Here is a 13,317-nt window from a genome sequence, read left to right on the forward strand (position 1 = left end):
CTTCTCAGTGTGCCGTAGCTTAGCGGCAGCTGAATCGCACGCCCTCCGCCGCTGAGCTTTTCCCGTCGCCTCTTCGTCCTCATGGCGCGGTCCAGCTCCTGGGATGGTTCCAATGTCCATGAGTACCACGTCAACTTCCTCCGCAAGACGCGGCGGTTGCCGGGCAAAGACTATGTGCGGGTCCGTCTCGCGCCGGAGAGGGAGATCTCGCCGGCACTGGAGGAGGACGAGCGGGTAATCTTCCACTCGCACTACCTGCGCGGCATCGGCCTGCCGGCGAGCGGTTTCTTCCGCTCCTTCCTCGAGTTCTATCATCTTCAGCCGCACCACCTCACCCCAAATGCGGTGGTGCTGCTGTCGGCCTTCGTCACTCTGTGCGAAGGCTTCCTTGGCGTCCTCCCCACCCTCGAGCTTTGGGGGGAGTTCTTCCAGTCCAAACTTGGCACCGTCGTCGCGGGCGTGCCCTCTCCCTGCGGCGCCTTCATCGTCATGCGGAGATCGACGGTCGACAATCCGTTTCCACCCATCGCGTTGATCCAGTCGGGGAAGCGTGGGCAAAAGTCTTACTTTTACATGAAGAACATCGCTCCGCAGGGCGACTTCGTCAATCTGCCGGCTTACGTAGCCGGCCCGTCGGCTGGGAGGCCACCTTCATGGTCCTTCTGAGCCAGGTCGCTATCTCCGGCTGGGGCTGCCGTCGTCGCACGGCTCCCGGTGATGGTCCAGTCGGAGGGCCTGACTTGATAGTCGCCTTTGTGGAGCGTCGGGTGCTCCCACTCCAAGGCTGCCCTCACATGATTTGCCAGATGAGCGATCGATTTGACCCAAGTCGGCTAAGCACCAAGGAGATGCCTCACGCCGAGGTATCTTACATGGTGAATTATATCGCCAACTACAAGCTCACCGAGGAGTGGCGGTTCGGCAAGGAGCCGTACTCTCGCGCCAATCCTCCACCTTCGGTAAGCTTCCCTTCTTTTCTTCTTCTATTGTTGTCGGCGTTCTGGGAACGGGGGTACCCAGACTTGCCTGCCTGCGGCCTGCGGCGTGGCTCAAGGAGTGGCCCAGTACGGCCCATCTTCATCTACACAAGCTCAAGACCCTCGCGAGGGGCCAAGCCTCGCGGGGAGGATGACAGGAAGCTTCCTCGGGCACATCCTCGTCAGGCTGGCTCGCGAGGAGGCAGAGAGATCAAGGCGGGGTACCTCACGAGGTGCCTGTGACGCAAGCCATGACGACCGAAGCCAGGCGGGCGCCGGCCTCCGTAGAGTCCTTGTTTCCTCTTTGGTGCAAAGGGGGCAAGTGCAGGCAAGGGTATCAAGCAAAGGCAACCATTTCGGTGCAACAAGACCAAGACTAGCAAAATGGCAGGATGGAGGTCATCGTGGAGCCCAAGCCGGCGTCATCGTCAGAGTCTTTGGCAGGCGAGGACCAACTTTAGTCAGGATAAGTGTACTAGATGTTCCCCTTCAAAATGGCCAATTGTTGGCGCCCTTCCCGCTCAATATTTGGGAAGAGGACCAGGGCCTCGCTCTATAAATAGGACTAGCTACCATAGCATAGGGGGGAACGAGCAGATCTGACATAGAGAGATGATCCGGAGATCGATCAGCAGAACCTTAGCCAGAACCACCAACACAAGAACTCCTCCCCTCGCGAGGCAGTTCTTCCTTTGTATTGTTCATCCTCAGCCCCTGAGGCAATCCACCACATCACAAACTAGAGTAGGTTATTACACCACAATGGTGGCCCGAACTAGTATAAACCTCATGTCACTTGTGTTGTTCTTCGTGTAGTTTAGATCTTTTGCGAGGCGACGAGACGTGAGTAGGTAGGAGGTGTGATCTCCGCGTGCACCCCAGAGTTCGAACCTTGAGGGTCTGCCGGAACCCGTAATCCGACATTTGGCGTGCCAGGTAGGGGTGCACCAGAACCCGCCTTCCACTGCTTTGTGCTTCGCCGTCCACCACATCCATGTTTGACGCTCGTCGAGCCCACGCCGAGCGCCAAGCTGCCCTCGCGGCCCATGTTGCCCAGACGACCCCCATCGGAGGGCCTTCCCATCATTCGCCGTCGCCTGCCATCCATGCCGCCACCGGCCCGGCAGGGAACGAGCAGCAGGCGTCGTCCCTGCATCCTTCGGTGCGGCGGGAAGGCCGCACCGCCACCCCATCGCTGACTCCTGCCGGTTCGTCGTCCCACGCCCGTAGCGCTCCTACGAACGCGCACACCCCGCTGCTCCGGGCATGAGAGCTCCTACACTACCATCCCGTCGACGACCTCTACGACGAGTGGCTCGCCCGCATCACCGAGCTCGTCAACACCGCCGGGGGCTCCCCCGCACCATCCCTCTCACTGCACCGCGCCCCGCCCTGCGCGGGCAACGAAGCTCCAGGAGCGCCTCAGCCGCAGCCCCCTCAAGAAGGCGCCCTGGACCCAAGGCGCGTGGCCCCTGGATGGGACCCGCTCCATCCGGCGCCAGCACAGCTAGAGAAGAGCTGCCAAGACATCCCTCGTCCCCAAGAAGTTGCCCGTGTGCTCCCTACACCGGCCCGTCACGATCGCGCTCCTGCTCCAGCGTGCCAAGACTCCGCGCTGCTCCTGGCGGCAGCACGCGGAGACCTCCAAGATCAAGCTCTTCGCCACCAAAGGCCTCCCGTGGCCACAGCAGGCTGTCGTGCCTTCACTATTAGGGAACGTAGCAGAAATTCAAAATTTTCCTACGAGTCACCAAGATCTATCTATGGAGAGACTAGCAACGAGGGGAAGGAGAGTGCATCTACATACCATTGTAGATCGCTAAGCGGAAGCGTTCAAGAGAACGGGGTTGAAGGAGTCGTACTCGTTGTGATCCAAATCATCGGAGATCCTAGTGCCGAACGGACGGCACCTCGCGTTCAACACACGTACATCCCGGTGATGTCTCCCATGCCTTGATCCAGCAAGGAGAGAGGGAGAGGTTGAGGAAGACTCCATCCAGCAGCAGCACAACGGCATGGTGGTGATGGAGGAGCGTGGTAATCCAGCAGGGCTTCGCCAAGCACCGCGAGAGGCAAGGAGAAAGAGAGGTAGGGCTGCGTCAGGGAGAGGTGGAAACTCTTGTTTTATGGTAGCCCCAAAACCTCAAGTATATATAGGGGAGAGGGAGGGGGCTGCGCCCCCTCTATGGTTCCCACCCCTAGGGGTGTGGCAGCCCCTAGATCCCATCTAGGGTGTGGCAGCCCCTAGATCCCATCTAGGGTGCGGCCAAGGGGGGAAGAGGGGAAACTTGCCCCCCAAGTAAGGTGGGTGCGCCCCCTTCCCCAAACCCTAGGCGCCTTGGGCACTTGTGGGGGGGGCGCACCAGCCCACCTGGGGCTGGTCCCCTCCCACACTTGGCCCATGCAGCCCTCTGGGGCCGGTGGCCCCACTTGGTGGACCCCCGGGACCCTCCCGGTGGTCCCGGTGCATTACTGATAACACCCGAAACTTTTTCGGTGACCAAAACAGGACTTCCCATAATAAATCTTTACCTCCGGACCATTCCGGAACTCCTCGTGACGTCCGGCATCTCATCCGGGACTCTGAAAAACATTCGGTAACCACGTATATCTATTCCCTATAACCCTAGCGTCATTGAACCTTAAGTGTGTAGACCCTATGAGTTCGGGAACCATGCAGACATGACCGAGACGTTCTCCGGTCAATAACCAACAGTGGGATCTGGATACCCATGTTGGCTCCCACATGTTCCATGATGATCTCATCGGATGAACCACGATGTCAAGGACTCAATCAATCCCGTATACAATTCCCTTTGTCTAGCGGTATTGTACTTGCCCGAGATTCGATCGTCGGTATCCCGATACGTTGTTCAATCTCGTTATCGGCAAGTCTCTTTACTCGTTCTATAACACATCATCCCGTGATCAACCCCTTGGTCACATTGTGCATATTATGATGATGTCCTATCGAGTGGGCCCAGAGATACCTCTCTGTCAACCGGAGTGACAAATCCCAGTCTTGATTCGTGCCAACCCAACAGACACTTTCGGAGATACCCGTAGTGCACCTTTATAGCCACCCAGTTACGTTGTGACGTTTGGTACACCCAAAGCATTCCTACGGCATCCGGGAGTTGCACAATCTCATGGTCTAAGGAAATGATACTTGACATTAGAAAATCTTTAGCATACGAACTACACGATCTTTGTGCTAGGCTTAGGATTGGGTCTTGCCCATCACATCATTCTCCTAATAATGTGATCCCGTTATCAACGACATCCAATGTCCATGGTCAGGAAACCGTAACCATCTATTGATCAAGGAGCTAGTCAACTAGAGGCTTACTAGGGACATGGTGTTGTCTATGTACCCACACATGTATCTGAGTTTCCTATCAATACAATTATAGCATGGATAATAAACTATTATCATGAACAAGGAAATATAATAATAATAACTTATTTATTATTGCCTCTACGGCATATTTCCAACAGTCTCCCACTTGCACTAGAGTCAATAATCTAGTTCACATCGCCATGTGATTAACATTGACAGGTCACATCGCCATGTGACCAACATCCAAAGAGTTTACTAGTGTCACTAAACTAGTTCACATCATCATGTGATTATGACTCAATGAGTTCTGGGGTTTGATCATGTTTTGCTTGTGAGAGAGGTTTTAGTAAATGGGTCTGCAACATTCAGATCTGTATATACTTTGCAAATCTCTAGGTCATATTGTAAATGCTGCTTCCACGCTCCACTTGGAGCTATTCCAAATGGTTGCTCCACTATACGTATCCGGTTTGCTACTCAGAGTCACTCGGGTAGGTGTTAAAGCTTGCATAGACGTAACCCTTTACGCTGAACTCTTTATCACCTCCATAATCGATAAACATGTCCTTATTTACTCCAAGGACAATTTTGACTGTTGTCCAATGATCCCCATTCCTAGATCATTCTTGTACCCCTTGACTGACTCATGGCAAGGCACACTTCCGGTGCGGTACATAGCATAGCATACTATAGAGCCTACTCTGAAGCATACGGGACGGCCTTCGTCCCTTGTCTCTCTTCTGCCGTGGTCGAGCTTTAACTCTTAACTTCATACCTTACAACTTAGGCAAGAACTCCTTCTTGACTGATCCATCTTGAATACCTTCAAGATCATGTCAAGGTATGTGCTCATTTGAAAGTACCATTTAGCGGTTTTTTGATCTATCCTCATAGATCTTGATGCTCAATGTTCAAGCAGCTTAATCCAGGTTTCCTATTGAAAACACCTTTCAAACAACCATATATGCTTTCCAGAAATTCTACATCATTTCTGATCAACGATATGTCAACAACATATACTCATCAGAAATTCTATAGTGCTCCCACTCACTTCTTTGGAAATCCAAGTTTCCCATAAACTCTGTATAAACCCAAAATCTTTGATCATCTCATCAAAGCGTACATTCCAACTCCAAGATGCTTACTCCAGTCCTTAGAAGGATCGCTGGAGCTAGCATACCTTTCAGCATCCTTAGGATCGACAAACCTTTCTGATTGTATCGCATACAACCTTTCCTTACGAAAACTGGTAAGGAAACTCATTTTGACATCCATTTGGCAGATTTCATAAATGCAGCTAATGCTAACATGATTCCGACGGACTTAAGCATCGCTACGGATGAGAAAATCTCATCATAGTCAACTTCCTTGAACTTGTGAAAAACTCTTCGCCACAAGTCGAGCTTCATAGACGGTGACATTACCGTCCACGTCCATCTTCTTCTTAAAGATCCATTTATCTCAATGGCTTGCCGATCATCGGGCAAGTCCACCAAAGTCCATGCTTTGTTCTGATCAATGGATCCTATCTCGGATTTCATGGCTTCTAACCATTTGTCGGAATATGGGCCCACCATTGCTTCTCCATAGCTCGTAGGTTCATTGTTGTATAACAACATGACCTTCAAGATAGGATTACTGTACCACTCTGAAGTAGTACGCATCCTTGTCACCCTACGAGGTACGGCAGTGACTTGATCCGAAACTTCATGATCACTATCATAAGCTTCTACTTCAATTGGTGTAGGCGCCACAGGAACAACTTCCTGTGCCCTGCTACACACTAGTTGAAGTGACGGTTCAATAACCTCATCAAGTCTCCACCATCCTCCCACTCAATTCTTTCGAGACAAACTTTTCCTCGAGAAAGGATCCGATTCAAGAAACAATCCCTATTGCTTTCGAATCTGAATTAGGAGGTATACCCAACTGTTTTTGGGTGTCCTATGAAGATGCATTTTATCCACTTTGTGTTCGAGCTTATCAACCTGGAACTTTTTCACATAAGCGTCGCAGCCCCAAACCTTTAAGAAACGACAACTTAGGTTTCTCCAAACCATAGTTCAAATGATGTCGTCTCAATGGAATTACGTGGTGCCCTATTAAAGTGAGTGCGGTTGTCTCTAATGCCTAACCCATGAACGATAGTGGTAATTTGATAAGAGACATCATGGTACGCACCATATCCAATAGCGTGCAACTATGATGTTCGGACACACCATCACACTATGGTGTTCCAGGCGGTATTAATTGTGAAACAATTTCCACAATGTCTTAATTGCGTGCCAAAGCTCGTAACTCAGTTACTCATCTCTATGATCATATCATAGACATTTTATCCTCTTGTCACGATGATCTTCAACTTCACTCTAAAATCACTTGAACCATTCAATAATTCAGACTTGTGTTTCATCAAGTAAATATACTCAACATCTACTCAAATCATCTGTGAAGTAAGAACATAACGATATTCACTGCATGCCTCAGCATTCATTGGACTGCACACATCAAAATGTGTTACTTCCAACAAGTTGCTATCTTGTTCGATTTTACTGAAAATGAGGCTTTTAGTCATCTTGCCCATGTGGTATGATTTGCAAGTCTCAAGTGATTCAAAATCAAGTGAGTCCAAACGATCCATCTGCATGGAGTTTCTTCATGCGTACATACCAATAGACATGGTTCGCATGTCTCAAACTTCTCAAAAATGAGTGAGTCCAAAGATCCATCAACATGGAGCTTCTTCATACGTTTTATACCAATATGACTTACATGGCAGTGCCACAAGTAGGTGGTACTATAATTACTATATTATATCTTTTGGCATGAACATGTGTATCACTACGATCGAGATTTAATAAACCATTCATTTTAGGTGCAAGAACATTGAAGGTATTATTCAAATAAACAGAGTAACCATTATTCTCCTTAAATGAATAACCGTATTGCGATAGACATAATCCAATCTTGTCTATGCTCAACGCAAACACCAAATAACAATTATTTAGGTTTCACACCAATCTCGATGGTAGAGGGAGCGTGCGATGCTTGATCATATCAACCTTGGAAACAATTCCAACACATATCGTCAGCTCACCTTTAGCTAGTCTCCTTTTATTCCGTAGTTTTTATTTCGAGTTACTAACACTTAGCAACCGAACCGGTATCTAATACCCTGGTGCTACTAGGAGTACTAGTAAAGTACACATTAACATAATGTATATCCAGTATACTTCCGTCGACCTTGCCTGCCTTCTTATCTACTAAGTATCTAGGGTGGTTCTGCTTTAGTGTTCGTTCCTCTCATTACAGAAGCACTTAGTCTCGGGTTTGGGTTCAACCTTGGGTTTTCACTAGAGCAGCAACTGTTTTGCCGTTTCATGAAGTATCCCTTCTTGCCCTTGCCCTTCTGGAAACTAGTGGTTTTACTAACCATCAACAATTGATGCTCCTACTTGACTTCTACTTTTGCGGTGTCAAACATCGCGAATACTTCAAGGATCATCATATCTATCCCTGACATGTTATAGTTCATCACGAAGCTCTAGTAGCTTGGTGGCAATGACTTTGGAGAAACATCACTATCTCATCTGGAAGATCAACTCCCACACGATTCAAGTGATTGTTGTACTCAGACAATCTGAGCACATGCTCAACGATTGAGTTTTTCTCCCTTAGTTTGCAGGCTAACAAAATCGTCGGAGGTCTTATACCTCTTGACGTGGGCACGAGCCTGAAATCCCAACTTCAGCCCTCGAAACATCTCATATGTTCCACGACATTTCAAATGTCTTCGGTGCCTCATTTCTAAACCATTTAACATTACCCACTGAACTATCACGTAGTCATCAAAACGTGTATGTCAAATGTTCGCAACATCCACAGACGACGTTCGAGGTTTAGCACACCGAGCGGTGCATTAAGGACATAAGCCCTCTGCGCAGCAATGAGAACAATCCTCAGTTTACGGACCCAGTCCGCATAATTGCTACTATCAACTTTCAACTATATTTTCTCTAGGAACATATCTAAACAGTAGAACTAAAGCGCGAGCTATGACATAATTTGCAAGAATCTTTTGACTATGTTCAGGATAATTAAGTTCATCTTATGAACTCCCACTCAGATAGACATCCCTCTAGTCATCTAAGTGATTACATGATCCGAGTCAACTAGGCCGTGTCCGATCATCACGTGAGACGGACTAGTCATCATCGGTGAACATCTTCATGTTGATCGTATCTACCATACGACTCATGCTTGACCTTTCGGTCTCTTGTGTTCCGAGGCCATGTCTGTACATGCTAGGCTCATCAAGACAACATAAGTGTTTCGCGTGTGTAAATCTGGCTTACACCCGTTGTATGTGAATGTTAGAATCTATCACACCCGATCATCACGTGGTGCTTCAAAACAACGAACTTTCGCAACGGTGCACAGTTAGGGGGAACACTTTCTTGAAATTATAATGAGGGATCATCTTATTTACTACCGTCGTTCTAAGGAAATAAGATGCATAAACATGATAAACATCACATGCAATCAAAAAGTGACATGATATGGCCAATATCATTTTGCTCCTTTTGATCTCCATCTTCGTGGCTCCATGATCATCATCGTCACCGGCATGACACCATGACCTCCATCATCATGATCTCCATCATCGTGTCTCCATGAAGTTGTCTCGCCAACTATTACTTCTACTACTATGGCTAACGGTTTTAGCGATAAAGTAAAGTAATTACATGGTGTTGTTCAATGACACGCAGGTCATACAATAAATTAAGACGACTCCTATGGCTCCTGCCGGTTGTCATACTCATCGACATGCAAGTCATGATTCCTATTACAAGAACATGATCAATCACATACATCACTTCTTTTGGCCATATCACATTACATAGCATACCTGCAAAAACAAGTTAGACGTCCTCTAAATGTTGTTTGCATGTTTTACGTGGCTGCTATGGGTTTCTAGCAAGAACGTTTCTTACCTACGCAAAACCACAACGTGATATGTCAATTGCTATTTACCCTTCATAAGGACCCTTTTCATCGAATCCGATCCGACTTAAGTGGGAGAGACTGGCACCTGCTAGCCACCTTATGCAACAAGTGCATGTCAGTCGGTGGAACCTGTCTCACGTAAGTGTACGTGTAAGGTCGGTCCAGGCCGCTTCATCCCACAATACCGTCGAAACAAGATTGGACTAGTAACGATAAGCATATTGAACAAAATCAACGCCCACAACTACTTTGTGTTCTACTCGTGCATAGAATCTACGCAATAGACCTAGCTCATGATGCCATAGTTGGGGAACGTAGCAGAAATTCAAAATTTTCCTACGAGTCACCAAGATCTATCTATGGAGAGACTAGCAACAAGGGGAAGGAGAGTGCATCTACATACCCTTGTAGATTGCTAAGCGGAAGCGTTCAAGAGAACGGGGTTGAAGGAGTCGTACTCGTCGTGATCCAAATCACCGGAGATCCTAGTGTCGAACGGACGGCACCTCCGCGTTCAACACATGTACAGCCCGGTGACGTCTCCCATGCCTTGATCCAGCAAGGAGAGAGGGAGAGGTTGAGGAAGACTCCATCCAGCAGTAGCACAACGGCGTGGTGGTGATGGAGGAGCGTGGTAATCTAGCAGGGCTTCGCCAAGCACCACGAGAGACAAGGAGAAAGAGAGGTAGGGCTGCGCCAGGGAGAGGTGGAAACTCTTGTTTTATGGATGCCCCAAAACCTCAAGTATATATAGGGGAGAGGGAGGGGGCTGCGCCCCCTCTAGGGTTCCCACCCCTAGGGGTGCGGCAGCCCCTAGATCCCATCTAGGGTGCGGCCAAGGGGGGAAGAGGGGAAACTTGCCCCCCAAGTAAGGTGGGTGCGCCCCCTTCCCCAAACCCTAGGCGCCTTGGGCCCTTGTGGGGGGGCGCACCAGCCCACCTGGGGCTGGTCCCCTCCCACAGTTGGCCCATGCAGCCCTCTGGGGCTGGTGGCCCCACTTGGTGGACCCCCGGGACCCTCCCGGTGGTCCCGGTACATTACCGATAACACCCGAAACTTTTCCGGTGACCAAAACAGGACTTCCCATATATAAATCTTTACCTCCGGACCATTCCGGAACTCCTCGTGACGTCCGGGATCTCATCTGGGACTCCGAACAACATTCCGTAACCACGTATATCTATTCCCTATAACCCTGGCGTCATCGAACCTTAAGTGTGTAGACCCTACGGGTTCGGGAACCATGCAGACATGACCGAGACGTTCTCCGGTTAATAACCAACAGCGGGATCTGGATACCCATGTTGGCTCCCACATGTTCCACGATGATCTTATTGGATGAACCACGATGTCAAGGACTCAATAAATCCTGTATACAATTCCCTTTGTCTAGCGGTATTGTACTTGCCTGAGATTCGATCGTCGGTATCCCGATACCTTGTTCAATCTCGTTACCGGCAAGTCTCTTTACTCGTTCCATAACACATCATCCCGTGATCAACCCCTTGGTCACATTGTGCACATTATGATGATGTCCTACCGAGTGGGTCCAGAGATACCTCTCCGTCAACCGGAGTGACAAATCCCAGTCTCGATTTGTGCCAACCCAGCAGACACTTTCAGAGATACCCGTAGTGCACCTTTATAGCCACCTAGTTACGTTGTCATGTTTGGTACACCCAAAGCATTCCTATGGCATCCGGGAGTTGCACAATCTCATGGTCTAAGGAAATGATACTTGACATTAGAAAAGCTTTAGCATACGAACTGCACGATCTTTGTGCTAGGCTTAGGATTGGGTCTTGTCCATCACATCATTCTCCTAATGATGTGATCCCGTTATCAACGACATCCAATGTCCATGGTCAGGAAACCGTAACCATCTATTGATCAACGAGCTAGTCAACTAGAGGCTTACTAGGGACATGGTGTTGTCTATGTACCCACACATGTATCTGAGTTTCCTATCAATACAATTATAGCATGGATAATAAATGATTATCATGAACAAGGAAATATAATAATAATAACTTATTTATTATTGCCTCTAGGGCATATTTCCAACATTCACCGCTGAGCTATGCAGCGTGGCCTGGCCGGGCAAGTTCAAGCCAGATCTGCCCCCGCGCTACGACGGCATGGCTGATCCTGCGGAGTTCCTCCAGCTCTACGAGCTGGGCATTGAAGCCGCCAACGGGGACGAGAAGGTCATGGCGAACTGGTTTCCCATGGCGCTCTAGGACGGTGCCCGCACCTTGCTCCTGAACTTGGCTCCTGGCACGATTTCCTCCTGGGACGAGATGCGCACCCGCTTCATCGCCAACTTCCAAGGCACTCACGACCGGCCACCGGCCATGAGCGACCTGCGCTGCATAAAGCAGCAGCCAGGAGAGACCCTGCAGAAGTTCATCCAGCGCTTTAACAACGCTCACCTCAAGATCCCCAGGGTGACTGAGGAGGCCATCATCTCGGCCTTCTCCGACGGCGTGCGTGACATCAAGATGAAAGAGGAGCTAGCAATCCATGAAGACCTGTGCACATCCCTAGAGCTATTCAATTTGGCGACCAAGTGCGCCAGGGCTGAGGAAGGGCGCCTTTCCCTCCTCGAGATTCCGGTCGCCGATCTTGAAGAGAAGAAACCTAAGGTCAAGGACGTGAAACGCAAGGGGGCTATCGTGCTTGCAGCAGAACCAGACACCAAGCGAGGCAGGGATCAGCCTGAGTCATCCAAGGGAAGCCGGTACTGTGTGTACCACGACCTCCACACCCACAACACCAACAAATGCCAAGAGCTCAGGGCTGTGCTAGATGTGCGTGCCGGCCGACGGCCCGAGCGCAGTGACCGGGGCTATGGCCAAGGAGGAGGAAGAGGTGGAGGACGATGGGAAGACCGTGGCCCTCGCCAAGGGTGGCATGACCGACCTCGCGAGGACCGCTGGCAGGACCAGCCTCGTGAGGGAGGTTGGAGGGATGAGCCTCGCGAGGATCGCCCACAAGGCAACGCAGGCCTCCCTCCTCTACCACCACAGCCGAGGAGGAATGAAGACCATCATCAGGACGAAGGGGCTGGGGGTTCCAGGAGCCGCGCGCAATCGCTTGTATCTTGGGCGACGCTCAGGCCCCAGCCTCTCAGCGCATCTTCAAACAGTTTGCTCTTGAGGTGAATGTAGTCCTCCCCAAGCTTGAGGCCACGCGCCCTCTCAGGAGGTCAGCGTGCGCCATCACGTTCAGCTCAGCGGATCAGCTCAAGTGCGCAGCCATAACCAGAGTTATCCCAATGCTTTGTTCCCCAATCATCAGCAATGTGTAGGTCACTAGAACCCTCATCGATGGCGGAGCAGGACTCAACATCCTATTCGTCGAGACGTTCAACAATCTCCAAGTGCCATACAATCAGCTTCAGCCAACCAAGCCTTTCTCAGGAGTCACTGATGGTTCCACTGTTCCAATAGGGCAAGTCCGCCTTCCTGTCACCTTTGGGAAGCGTGACAACTACCGCACCGAGCTCATTGACTTCGACGTTGCTCACATTCGCTTGCCATACAATGCCATCCTCGAGTTCCCAACCCTTGCCAAGTTCATGGCAGTGACTCATCACGGCTACAATGTCCTCAAGATGCCAGGAAGCGGTGGAGTCATCATGGTGCCTTGTGAGGAGAGGGATGTTGTGTGGTCTATGGAGCGTGCTTTTCAGGCCGCGTCAATCGAAGACCCAGACCAGAGGAGCGGAAGGTTTCCCGAGGCAGTCCCTAAGAAGAAGAAGACATCTCCTGGTCCGAACCCTCGAGAGGCGGGAACCTCAGGATCCACGCCCTTCCAAGGGGCGCCTCCCTCTGTCGCATAGGAAGTCGCGCCCGGCGCCCTCCTCGGGCAAGGCTCGGGGGCTCTCTCCTGGAGGGCCATCGACTTTGCCAAAATCACGAGGGAGGCGCTCGGGAACCACTTGGAGGCGTGTTTCAAAGCACGTTTCCCTCAGGAAGGAGCAAGGCAAGG

The sequence above is a fragment of the Triticum dicoccoides genome, chromosome 2B, assembly GCF_002162155.2.
Source record: "Triticum dicoccoides isolate Atlit2015 ecotype Zavitan chromosome 2B, WEW_v2.0, whole genome shotgun sequence".
Lineage (NCBI taxonomy): Eukaryota > Viridiplantae > Streptophyta > Magnoliopsida > Poales > Poaceae > Triticum > Triticum dicoccoides.